The sequence below is a fragment of the Meleagris gallopavo genome, chromosome 6 (genome assembly GCF_000146605.3).
Source record: "Meleagris gallopavo isolate NT-WF06-2002-E0010 breed Aviagen turkey brand Nicholas breeding stock chromosome 6, Turkey_5.1, whole genome shotgun sequence".
Taxonomy (NCBI): Eukaryota; Metazoa; Chordata; class Aves; order Galliformes; family Phasianidae; genus Meleagris; species Meleagris gallopavo.
Window position 1 is genome coordinate 37,457,129 of NC_015016.2, and position 12,301 is coordinate 37,469,429.

Consider the following 12,301-nt stretch of genomic DNA (forward strand, 5'->3'; position numbering starts at 1 on the left):
AGAGAAGAGAGCATCAGGTGACCTTGCCGGGAGTTATATCTCCTCGCTGACCGCAAAGCCCCCTGGGGAAACGTAGCTGCTCTTCTCCGCTGGACAGGCACCCGGAACTTGAGCATCAGCAGTCAAACCCCCAGTACATTGCATGATGTTATGATGTGGAATACCGATAATGAAAAATCATGAAACCATGACAACTATTTACATATTTATCTACTGAATGAGTAAATTCAGTAATTAATATTCTTTGGTTTGTAGACAGTCAATATCTACAGTTAATGTAGGTTTATGAGGAGGAAATTATTCAATCTGTCCTACCTTTAATTTTGTGCTGAGGCTTATGTGTGGAATCAGCATACATTCCTGTTCATCAGCTTGTTCCTATGCAGGAAACTTACTCTCTCCACATGCATTACTGAACTGTGGATGTAAGCCAGAGAAGAAACAAATCAGCTGAAATGGAAGAAAATTTTAGTGAGACAAAATCCAAGTTTCCTTTAGAAACTTGTGGTCGTGTCATAGCTTTCATGTCTCTGACATTAACATTTAGCCAAAACTCCTGCTGTACAATACATTCTATAGCTCAAATTCTTACAGTCACATCTTCAAGAGGCTTTAGTGAAGTCACATAGAAGACAACATAAATTTATATTTTTCACACCACATGCAGTGATGTAGCACATTCAACAGTTCCAGTCCTTACTCCGTAATGCAGTTCAAAATAACAGAGATACCAAAATATATTAAAATCACTTATTTTTGCCAACAACTTGGGCCCTGCTTTAAATACCACTGCAAGCACTGAGACCTGTGAAGAGGGGAAAGCAAAATTTTACATAAAGCAGTATGATAATTTATGTTTCCTGGGAACTAACATAAAGTTTGCCTAAAGGATCAAAACTAAAGCTAGACCTGATTTGGGTGTTCAGGATGGTCAGGGGCTTTTGCCAGTCATCTGCTGAAAATCTCAAAAGATTGAGATTCCATCACTTCTCTGAGCCCCTGTTCAAGTATTTGCCCACTTTCTCTGTGATCTTTTCTATAACCTTCAACAACATGTGCTCTCCTAATCCTCTACTGGATTTGTTTCTGCATCACAAAATCACAACATGGTTGAGGTTGGAAAGGATCACAGGTGGTCACCTGGTCTAACTCTTCTGCACAAGGATGGCCAACTAGAGATTAGCCAGTTTTCAGTACAGTGTGGTGTTACATGTGCTTCCATGTAAAGTTCTACCCCTTCAGATTGAGGATAGTATTAGTCCTTGAATGACATGCAGGAATATAGTGAAATATCTGCTTTGGTCCATAAATAAGGAAGAAATCAGCTGATGATGCCTTTTAGGAAATCCTTAGAGGAAATCATCTGCTGATAGGATGGAGAATCAGGCCTGTAAGTTTGCAAGTTGAAGGATATGTGTGTTCAAGTTCAGAAGCAGAGAAACAGAAGCTAAATCTGCAAAAGACATAGATGGTTCCTGTGTGGTCATGCAGAGGAGGAATGAGACAAAACTTGTTTAGGCTACAGGTGGAGAAGATGTAAACTGAGAAACCTCTATAATTATCCCCAGTACTGGGGTTCCAGGGCTGAGAACCCCAAAAATCTGATGTTGTTTTCTGTGATGTATTTATTATTTGTCCTTTCAGGCAAATCTGAAGACTCAACAGCAGGAAAGAACAAAGTAAAAGATGGAAATGGTGGCAGTCAGGATTCTGGTAAAAGGGAAGGGATAATGGTGTGACAGAAGAAGACACCATTAAAATAAATATATATTGAAGAAATATGTCCTATGATATGTGAAAAATTGAAGACGCACAGATATCAGAAACAAAAGACACTCCAAATTGTGTGTCTTTGTAAGTGCAAATATAAGCCCATACAAGTATACGAAATATAGGACATTTTGTCTTTCTTATATTTTACCACATAATTTCAATTAATAACTATTAAGTCAACAGATACATACCTTTTTTTTTTTCTTTCTTTCTTTTTTATTTTCCCCAGTATGTGTTATAAATGCTGTGGTTCCCATTCATTTTATTCTTACCAAGAAGCAAAAGTGCAAACTTCATCCTACCAGTGATTATATTAACCAGTGGGTGCCACTGTACACCAGACAGAAGTATTGGAAACAGATAAAAAAGAACAGCTGAAAATTGAGCAATGTAGTAAAAAGTCTTATTCATATGTGTTATTACTCCTTTGAGAAATAAAACTTTTCCTATAATTTATAGCAAACATAATGACCAGTAAGATGAAATTCCTGATCAGTGATAACTATTATTGAAATGAATTTCATTATAGCTATTTTCACTTCTATTTTATACACATTTAATTGGATTTACAGAAAATAAAGATATAAGCATTCAGGTAAAGAATTTTACTTCACAGATTCAATACAATCCCTGAGCAGATCACTTCAAAAAAGGGAAAAAAAGGGAAAAATTTAAGGTGTCAAAAAATGTCATATTTAATCAAGATTAGTCAAGATAGCAGTGGTCAGATACATTACTCCAAAGTTAATAAGACAAAATTATATGCATTTTCCATTGCTCAAAAAAAGTTTTATTCTAAATTGGTCTGGTATGAACCCAGAACACTCTACTGGAGTTATGTTGGTGTAAACCTGGAGAGACTGAAATCCAGATCTGTCCCAAAGCACATCTTTCATGCTATAATTTTCTGAAGAGTAACTTCTGAAACAACATACGCTGGAATAAACAAGAAAATAACTCAGACATTATCAGTAGAGTTATTTATGATAGACAGCTACAGGAATGAAACCAGAGTCCTGTCCTCAGAATTACAATTACTCCTGCTGAGTCTCTTTTCTTGGGATGGGAACAGATGGTTGATGTATCAAGGCCAGATTTTAATCTCAGCTGCAATCATGTAAGTCTGAAGCTGTTTTGTTGAAGTCTTTGCAGGGGCTTGCTTTCACAATAGAAAGTGGTCAGTGGCTTAAGGTATTCCCAATACCCAGCTTGTTTTCATTGGCATGATGTCCCTTCAGGGATTTGGGTCAAAATAAAACAATTAATAAAACATGACTTTTTCAACTTGGAGTAATTCCCTGATTTAAACCAAAAACTGACGCCCAACCACTTGCACCAGCACAACTTGGAGGGTGATGTTCCATGACAAACACCAGAGCAACTGGAATGGGAATACTATGTAGTCAACAAACATGAAACTGCAGCCTCAGGAGGTTACCAATGATCAGAGAACTAAAACAATGATGTAAAGCCAGCACTCTGGTCAGGAAATGGGGAGAACAATTTAGAGTTTACTTGGATAAGTTAGAGGCTTTTAAACTGTGTACATGTGATGAGATTTGTTAAGGCCTAGAGCTTATGGAGAATTGGATAAAATAATTTAAAGCTGTTAGCAACTATTATTGGCCTCGAGGATACAAGAGGCTCCAAGGAACTGGAAATAGTTAACCAACATGCACAGAGAAAATGATCATTTTAACCCAGAATGTGTACATGCACTCAATGGGCAGGACAGCCATATTTTGTTCCACACGTCAGGCTATCTCCCTAGTGTTTGCAATGGTATTTTTGCAGCTGTGTGGTAAGTAAGGCACGTCTGAAAGGTCTTTGCATCTCCCTCTCTATCCCTCTCCTCCCAGCTGGGTTAGCTCTGTTGGATCAAATCCTTAATTTTACTTGGTATGTAGCTGTGCGGACATCAAATGCCTTGCAAGAAAAAAAAAGAAGCAAGTAAACTAGGCATGAGGATTCCTCCTTGTGGCAGCCCATACCAGGACAGCCCAGCCCAAACTTATTTTGATATCATAATCACACGGTCAGACTTAGAAGCTGGTCACTGTAATTGAACTCAACAAACAATCACACAAGATAAGCCCAGGATACAATAGAGAGAAAAGCAATAGCCAGGTAACATTTGTTAGATTAAAACAGGTCAAGTCAATCTAATTTCTGACTATGACAAGTAACAGGAGTTATATCAAGAAGAGAAGTATCACTCATGCTATAATTAACCTTCACTTCCATTTTGTCACTATTTTCTGTGATAATCTCGTAAATCAGGCTGGGTATTGTGCCCTAGATAGCTACCTGCCAGATGAACATGCTTGGATGTTAGTTTTCAGTGTTCAAAGCTGGAACACAAAATGATGAATCCATATGTAAAATAGCAAAAAACAAACCATCAACATTGCAGAGATGTCTATTTCAACATTATCATACGGGAGAAATATTTCAGTCAAGTCAGGAGCTAGAAAAAACAGACTTTCTTTATATTACTTCCATTTGTGACAGATAGAATGACTAACAAACTGACAGCTACACTTCCTCTGTTTGTCCAACTGGCATTTCTTCTTTCCTGGCGTGTAATTCAGCTGCCTTAGAAGTGTGCCGTTTCTGGCATTGCTTATCTGTTTTGTTGGGATAGCATCAATCACATCCTGAGGGAATCCAGAAGGAAAGAACAAAAAAACCCACAACATAATGGTAGGACTTCTGCTCCTTCCACAGTCACTTAAAATTCATGCTTTAAACAATAACTGAACTGACATACTGCAGTGTATTTTTGTTAATAGCAAGAATATACTTGGTTATATAGAAAAGTAGTTATATGTAGGTCACTACGAAAGTAATGACTACTATTTATTTCCACAAAAACTACAACAGAAACAAAGAGCACAATAACACAATTTGATAGAACAAATTATCAACTACCAAATAGTGCTCTTCGACACAGTCACACCATTAGCTATGCCTTTTCACCAGTGATGAACAAGAGCCTGCATGCTGCATTCACAAAGATCTGCACCAGTGGAGGTGACCCACTGTCTCTGTTGCTACTGCTGAAATACATCACCCTCACTGTGCTCACATCCATGGTTTGGTCTCTCCATAAATATTCAGCAAGCGTTGCTGAATGTCAATGGGTGCCATTTCTTCCGCATGGAGGAATTCAATTCCACACCTTTGCTTCAGACGCACTTCCATGTCAGACGCCATTTTATTAGATGCCATTTCATCAGACACCATTTTGTTGGACACCATTTTGCCAGACGCCATTTTGTCAGACTACCCCTCTGCTGCCATCTGTAGCACAGCAACAAAATGTAACGAGATATTGGTAGTATGGCAGTAGGGGTTGAACTTTTTTGCCAATACTTGCATTACTTTCAGAGCAACTCTCATATTTTATAATTTAAATAAGACTTTTTACTATTGTGCCCTACACATTTTCAATTCAAATAGGAAATTTTTTCCTTATTTTAATTTAAAGGAGACATGATTGCTATATTTGTAAAGCTGGTATATTTCTTCACATGGAGATCTACTGCTTTCTATCATATTTCTAAAATATCAAAGGGAATTTTATAGAAATTATAAGAAATATCATCCACTTAAGCCTATAGTGAATTCAAGGTTTCTCTAATCACTATGTAGTGACCTCTGCCTCTGGAAATGGAGATGATCTACTGGAGTTGATAAGTATGATCCAGATCTGTGGCATGAGTTTGATATTCACTGCTTTTTACAATTAACGGATGAATACCTGCTCTTGTAGTACTAATTTTCTTTCTCTTATACAAAATTATTATGCAAGATTTTGGTGGGGAAGACTTACCAAAGTCTTCCTGTATCAGCATAATTAAAACTCAATTTATTTCTGTTTGTTTGCTTGTTATATCATTGCTTAAATTCCAGTTTCTGCAACATGAGAATGATCATTCAGTTGTTTTTGTTCCATATCTTCTGATCCATTTTGACTATTAGGCCGCATTGCTACTATGTCATATTTGACTTCATCTGTATAGCTGTCTGATGTGAATCATTTATGAGTCAGCCTGCATCTAAGCATTTTGTGCATTGAAAAAAGCTATACTAAAGCTTTGTTCTAACTTAAATGTTCCCACAGTAACAGTTAAATATTCTAAACCCCACCGTACATTAAAAACAAGAGAAGATGATCTAAACCACCCCTGAACAACACACTTTGTTAAATTCATCAGAAATTCAGTGTTCTAGCTACTTTCTCCCTTGGTTCCTCTGACAAATGCAGTACTCTACAAAGATGTCAACACGACAGAGAACAGTTGAGAGTCTATTTAGCTAAGAAAAAGATCTCACAAAGCTTCCACTAATGATGTAAGGACAAATAGATCTAACATAAACTTACATATTAACAGCTGAATACATGCATCTCCACATTGTTGTGTTGCGTATATGTTAATCTTTGAAGTGGAACAAGCTACAACTTCACAAAGGTATCTTATCTGAAGAGATTTCCACCAGCTTTGTAAATGTGTTGCAAAATATTTCCCAAATATGTGAAATATTTCCAAAATAACATGTTTTTATATTGTACACATGCTATATTCAGTGAAGACTGTGAGTGATGACATATCCCATTAGTCATACAAGATATATTCAAACTACTTCCAGCTCATCGTCTACCAAGCAGATTTCTCAAGGGGGTTGCCTTCTTAGGGTGGTTTATTGTGGGTGAAGTTTTGCATACAAAAGTACCTCCTAGATCAGAAAAAAATGCTTCTAGTATGAAATCCACAAATAAGTGAAATGTACCATGTCTTTCAAAATAGACAGTATTTAATTTTTAACTGGTCTATACCAGTCTCTGTAATACAAACCAAATTGATGTAAGGTCTTTTTAATTCCATAGCTATTTTATACTGTAAAATGATACTTACACTTATATTTGCTAGATGAAAATAGCTTTCTTTACTAACTGTTTTTGATGAGGAGTCAACTCTTTTCTGAATATCATTTCTTATCACCTTTTTCTATCCTACGTTACTTAGGAACCGAAATCTAAAAAAGCTTTTGAGACTGGAGTAGTCTGAACTACAAAAAGAACCTTCATGTGTGTCAGCGTCAGCAGTGCACAGAGCCTGCAACTCCAGCATCTCATTCCCATGTCTCAGTGGGAAGGTTGGTTTCCAAAAGCATTAAGCCTGTATAGATCAGAATCCATAAAGAAAACCTACAAGACTGCTGGCTAGAACACGGAAACAAACATGATCGTGACAAGCAGCAGACATAACATGCATGTTGATTCCATGTAAAAAAACACAGTTTTATGTTGATTAAATTTCCTCAGCTCTAGCAACAACAAAGCACTGTTCTCACTCTACATTTCCAAGTGCAAAAACCAAAGCAAAATGCAGCTCCTGTGGAAGTCAGCAGCAGTCTTGCCACTGACTTAGCAGAATCAGCATTTTACTTTTGGATATCTTCTTTGCTACAAGTTATAAAGGGCGACTGGGAAGTTTAAGCCACAGTCACCTCTTCAGACTTCATTCAGCAAGAAGTTAGGCCCAACCTTGTGAAGAGCTGCAGCTGCAACATGCAGCTGGCACTTGCGCACTTCAGTTTCTCATTCTTTTCCACTGATAATTTAAAGAAAACAACTCAGTAAAACTTTACTACAAATTACACAGGTTTCTAAATAATATATATGGAAAGAGGGTGAATTGCACCATCACCCAGTCAAGCCACTGGCTCTCAAAGCTTTCCTTATCCTTTTACTACATTAGTGTTAGTAATAGAAACACAATCTCTAGAATATTGTTTTCTTGCCACGAACGTAATCTTGCATTCTTTCATTTTATTTAATGCCAGCAGAACTGGTATTTCTCATTTGCAAGGTAATATGAAGCTTACTCATAAATATTTTACGTTGAAGATCAATACAAAACAAACAATACAAATTTCCCAAGAAATAGCATGTTTTAGCAGAGCTGCATTTCAGTTTGCTGAAGTTTCTCCCCCACATCATTTTTTTCCCTGTTTACTGGCCAATACAACACAGTATTTTAAAAATCCTGTGATTTCTGGTGACTCCCACAGCAGAAAAGTGTGAGCACATGGCTTTTTTTATGCTGTCTGAAGCCACATCTCAATAGCTAACAATTTTGTTGCAGATAGCAATTATACTGTACATTATACTTCTGAAGGGCCACACGAGTATTGATTTAGGCTTAACAAAATCTCAATTTTTACAACTTAAATGATGTCATGCCTGGTTAGTAACTTCCTGCCTACTGAAATACCACAGATTCAGAAAGGAATTGCTTGAGAGACACAATGCCTCAGAAATGCACAAAAAGGGGAAATAATTTCAGAATGCAAACCTTCAGAACGTTAAAAAGGCTCTCATTTGGGCTACATTGAGCCTGTTTTTGTCAATACTACTTTGAAGAACTTCTTCAAACAGTACACAAACCAGGTGGCTTATTTCACGTGAAGGACAAAAGCATCCACATCCAAACTGTGGCCTGCATGTCACGTGCGGCCTGGCCCAGCCCACTCTGCGGCTGCTCCCTATCCTGTGCCATCATGGTGGCGGCTGTGCCCCACTGAGCAGCCCTGCCTGGCCCCTAGGCAGGCACCCATCACTCACAACAGCCACATATCAACGTGCAGTCTGAACTGTTTGGTCTGAAACCAGGACATGAGGAGGGTAAAGCGCAGTGCTAACTCAAGTGACAGCAAATAATTGTATGCATTTTGGTACACTTGCTAAACACAGTCCCGTGAACAGTGAAAAATATGCAGTCATGCTTTGCATTCTGGTAAAGGAATTTGAGAATACGTTTCAAGAATGCTGAAAAAATCATCATTGTTTTTGCATGTTTGCAACTCCATTTTCAGTTGACATAAATAAATGACCTGCAAATTTTCAAATGAAATATGTAGAATTGCAATCAGATATTCAACTCAAATAAAAAGTTGACACTGTCTATTTACCAGACTTTTATAAGCCCTCTCTTATCAGGGAGAAACACCCTTCACTTCACAAGCACACCTTATTCATGTCATCGTTTTTTGGCAGTACGTACATTTGTGAACAATTATTTTCAAGGACAAATCATGGGAAGAGTAAAATTTCAGCAAAAATCTCTGACAAACATCCTGATTTTTCACTGACAATTGCAATCCCTGCTATCAGAGTGGACTATTGCATTAGTTTCACAAAACAAGGCCAAATATCCCACTAGTTTTATGGCTTTCTAATTATATTTAAAAAAAAATAAATTGTTACTTGTATATATTAACTATACTATATGTTTTATACATGGCTCAAGACAATTCCTCTTCACCCAGTGCAGCTTAGGTTGCCAAAAGTTTGGACACCCATGGACAAAGTTCCTGTGCTGTTTAGGACAAGGATATTGATGGAAATAATAATAATAGCAAGTTTTTTTGGTGGTTGTTTTTTTCCACTTGAGTTTTTCTACAGTTCAAAGTGATGAAAACAAAAGAATGGAAATAAATACAGTGCTGTTCACCCACCCACCAAATTACCCAAGTGTTTAAAACGTATTTTTAAAATTTTCACAGGAATCTTCAGAAGTTTTCTTAATTAGCAATTTATATGGTAACTTATCTCTCCAGTTACTCATGTTTACTGCACAGGGCAACCTCTGTCAATCTCTAGGCATCTAAAGTCCTATACTTTGCTTGAATCTTGAATGGTTAAAATTTACAGTTAAGCTACTGACATTAGATGTCCATGCTGGTACTGCACAGAGATTAATGGGATAATTCTGAGCTCTCAGAAATGTGATTACAAGCTTGTAGAAGGGCAAATAAGCTTCACTGCAACACTTGGGATTTGGTTTCTGGTTTTCCCTACAGATGACTTTATACTATTCTAGAACTGCTCAGATTTTAAACTAATAAGGATCACATACAAGTGGAAAAGGACAGAATGTCAGTTTTCCTTTAAAATTATATGATCATAGAATGATAGAATGGCTTGGGTTGGATCTTTAAGATCATCTTTTTCCAACCCCCCAGCTATAGGCAGGGACACCTCCCTCTAGACAAGGTTGCTCAAAGCTCTGTTCAGTCTGGCCTTGAGTGCCTCCAGGGAGGGGCATCCACAACCTCATTGGGCAACCTGTTCTTGTGTCTCACCACCCTCACAGTAAAAAATTTCTTTCTAAATCATCTAAATCTTCCCTCTTCCAGTCTAAATGATCAAATTCTCATTTATGAGAGGAGTTTTGAGGAGTTTTACTGTGAATGAATCCAAAATCTTACAGGTGATTGTAGTTGGAAAAAAAAATAAAGAAGAAAAAGAATCAGCATGACAACCTGCTGTAAGGAAATTCATTCTTGTCCTTGGATACAGTCTTTTTAAAGCACTTTTTAATACTGCTATATATTGCTAACAGTTCCACTGTTTCAGGCTATGTGATGAGACTAATTAACAGCTCTTATGTGAGGTGAATACTTTTCAAACTTCCCCTTAAAATGAAGACTTCTACACAGATGTAATTTGTTATGGTTTCTGGGGTATACTGTATAGCTCATTTAACTCCATCCATATAATTTTATATTTTCATATATTGCATTTTATTAAAAACAAAGTTGAGTTAAAAAAGCAGGCATATTGTTTTGCCTGATTTGACAATCTGAAATAAGAGGTGTGAAATTCTACCGTTCTTACGCAGTTGTTACACCTTCAAACTTTAAGTATCTAGTTTTACTTTGCTTTAAAAGCCAGACTTGTCCAAATCACTTGCAATCACAAAGTTTTCCAGACACACAGGTTGGAAAACTAAAATGCTTTTAACAGCTGTGTCCCAAGTTCAGAATGTAGGTCTCTGCATGCTTTGTTAGCCCTGAGGAGGGAAGCAGGGACTTCAGCATTTTGGCTATGTCTTCCACTGTTTGCCTTTTACTGTCACAGCGGCTGTTGCTGCTGCTGCTAAGATGACATCTGACGTTGACATCAGACATTTGGGAGATAGAACAGACTTTCAATATCTGTGCTCAGTCACTGGGAGAAAAAGTCTTGACACGAACCTTCACAAAAGGAGATAATGTCCTTCTTCTCTTCAGTCTTCCATCACCTCAGGAAAGTTTCAGAGGAAGGCAGGCTAATGAGCCACCCCTGAGCCCCACTTTTATTTTATACTCTATCTTAGAGGAGTTTCTCTGCAAACACAACTGATAACTTAAATAATTCATTTCTATTTTGCAAAAGAATCATAGCTATTGGAGTTATTCTCTAAACGTTGTAAGCAAGCAACCACATATGACATTTCTCATTCTTTCCAAAAAGTTGCTTACACGAAAGGAAGAAAACATTAGCAGAAAGAGGTAGTGGTAGCTCTTTAACTCCGTTCAGGTTTAACAAGGTAAACAGAGAACAAACACATGATTATTTTTACTGCTGTACACTTACAATGGAAATGTATTGAATAAGGGAATTCCTGAGGAACTGAAATTTTCAGAGAACTTGATGTTGGAGTCATTATGTCTTCTGTATAGAATCTACCTACATGAATTATCTACTTGCAATGGATCAAATAATTTGAATTTATGAGTGTTATTCAACATCAAAGCTGCTAGAGTCTGATCAAGCTTTTATTCCTTAATTATTAGACTTAAATAAAAACTAAACAAGCAACTACTGTAAAATGCTTAAATTTGCCAGTGTTACTTGCTTTACCACATTCATGTGGATCTGGCAATCTGAGCTGGTAGACTTCCTAAAATTTTTGTAAAATATAAAATATTAAACTACTGCAGCAATGTAACAGCAATCATTCTAGAAAGAATGAAATGAGTCAAGGCAGATGAAGGAGCATGAAAAAGGAGACTTTGCAGCAGTGTTGTAAGCATATGCTGCATCCTCTCCAAAAAGCCATTGTGCAAGCTATTTGGTGGGGCAAGCTGCTGGATTTGGTGTTGACAGCTGCAACAAATTTATTGTATTTTAAATTTATGGCAGCTGCAACAAGACAAAGAAGTATGTCAGTATTCTAAATTACCCATCTTTTTCCATTCTCAAAAAGTGTTTCTGCACTAGTCAAAATGTCACTAATCCTTGGAGGTTTTCATACCTCTCAATTTATCTGTCCCTCTTCAGAATTCACACATGTATTTTCATCCAGGACAGGTACAAGGTTCTGCTGCACATCATTCATTCTACAGATTCAATATTTATTGATAATCCAAAAGATTTCTTATTTTTTTAGAGGGAACTCTGTGGTTTTCTTTTGAGAGAGAATTGGAATGAAAGGGAAATCCCAGAAATTCCCTTCTCATTAGCTCTATTCTTGAAGTATTATTAACACTTTCACTTTCTCACTCCCACTCTCACCATTTGAATCTGGGTCATAACAGCATGTCTACCCTTCAGAACCCTGAGTGGGTGGTTGTTTTGGCTGGAGCTAACACATACAAGCTTTGTGAGACAGAGTGCTCTTATTGTGACACATACTTGTCCTTTTCAGTTACATTACACATATATTTTTTATCAACTTTGTTATTACCAAAAAAA

The 12,301-nt window shown here is 37.1% G+C and overlaps 1 long non-coding RNA gene across 1 annotated transcript in view; it reads right to left on the minus strand.

Annotated features, from left to right (window-relative positions):
• Positions 1–309: 309 nt before the first annotated feature.
• LOC116216759 overlaps positions 310–12,301 on the minus strand; it is a 70,581-nt gene continuing 58,589 nt past the window's right edge. Inside the window, exon 4 of the long non-coding RNA XR_004160152.1 lies at positions 310–417. This is a non-coding gene — a long non-coding RNA (uncharacterized LOC116216759). The remainder of the gene's footprint in view (positions 418–12,301) is intronic.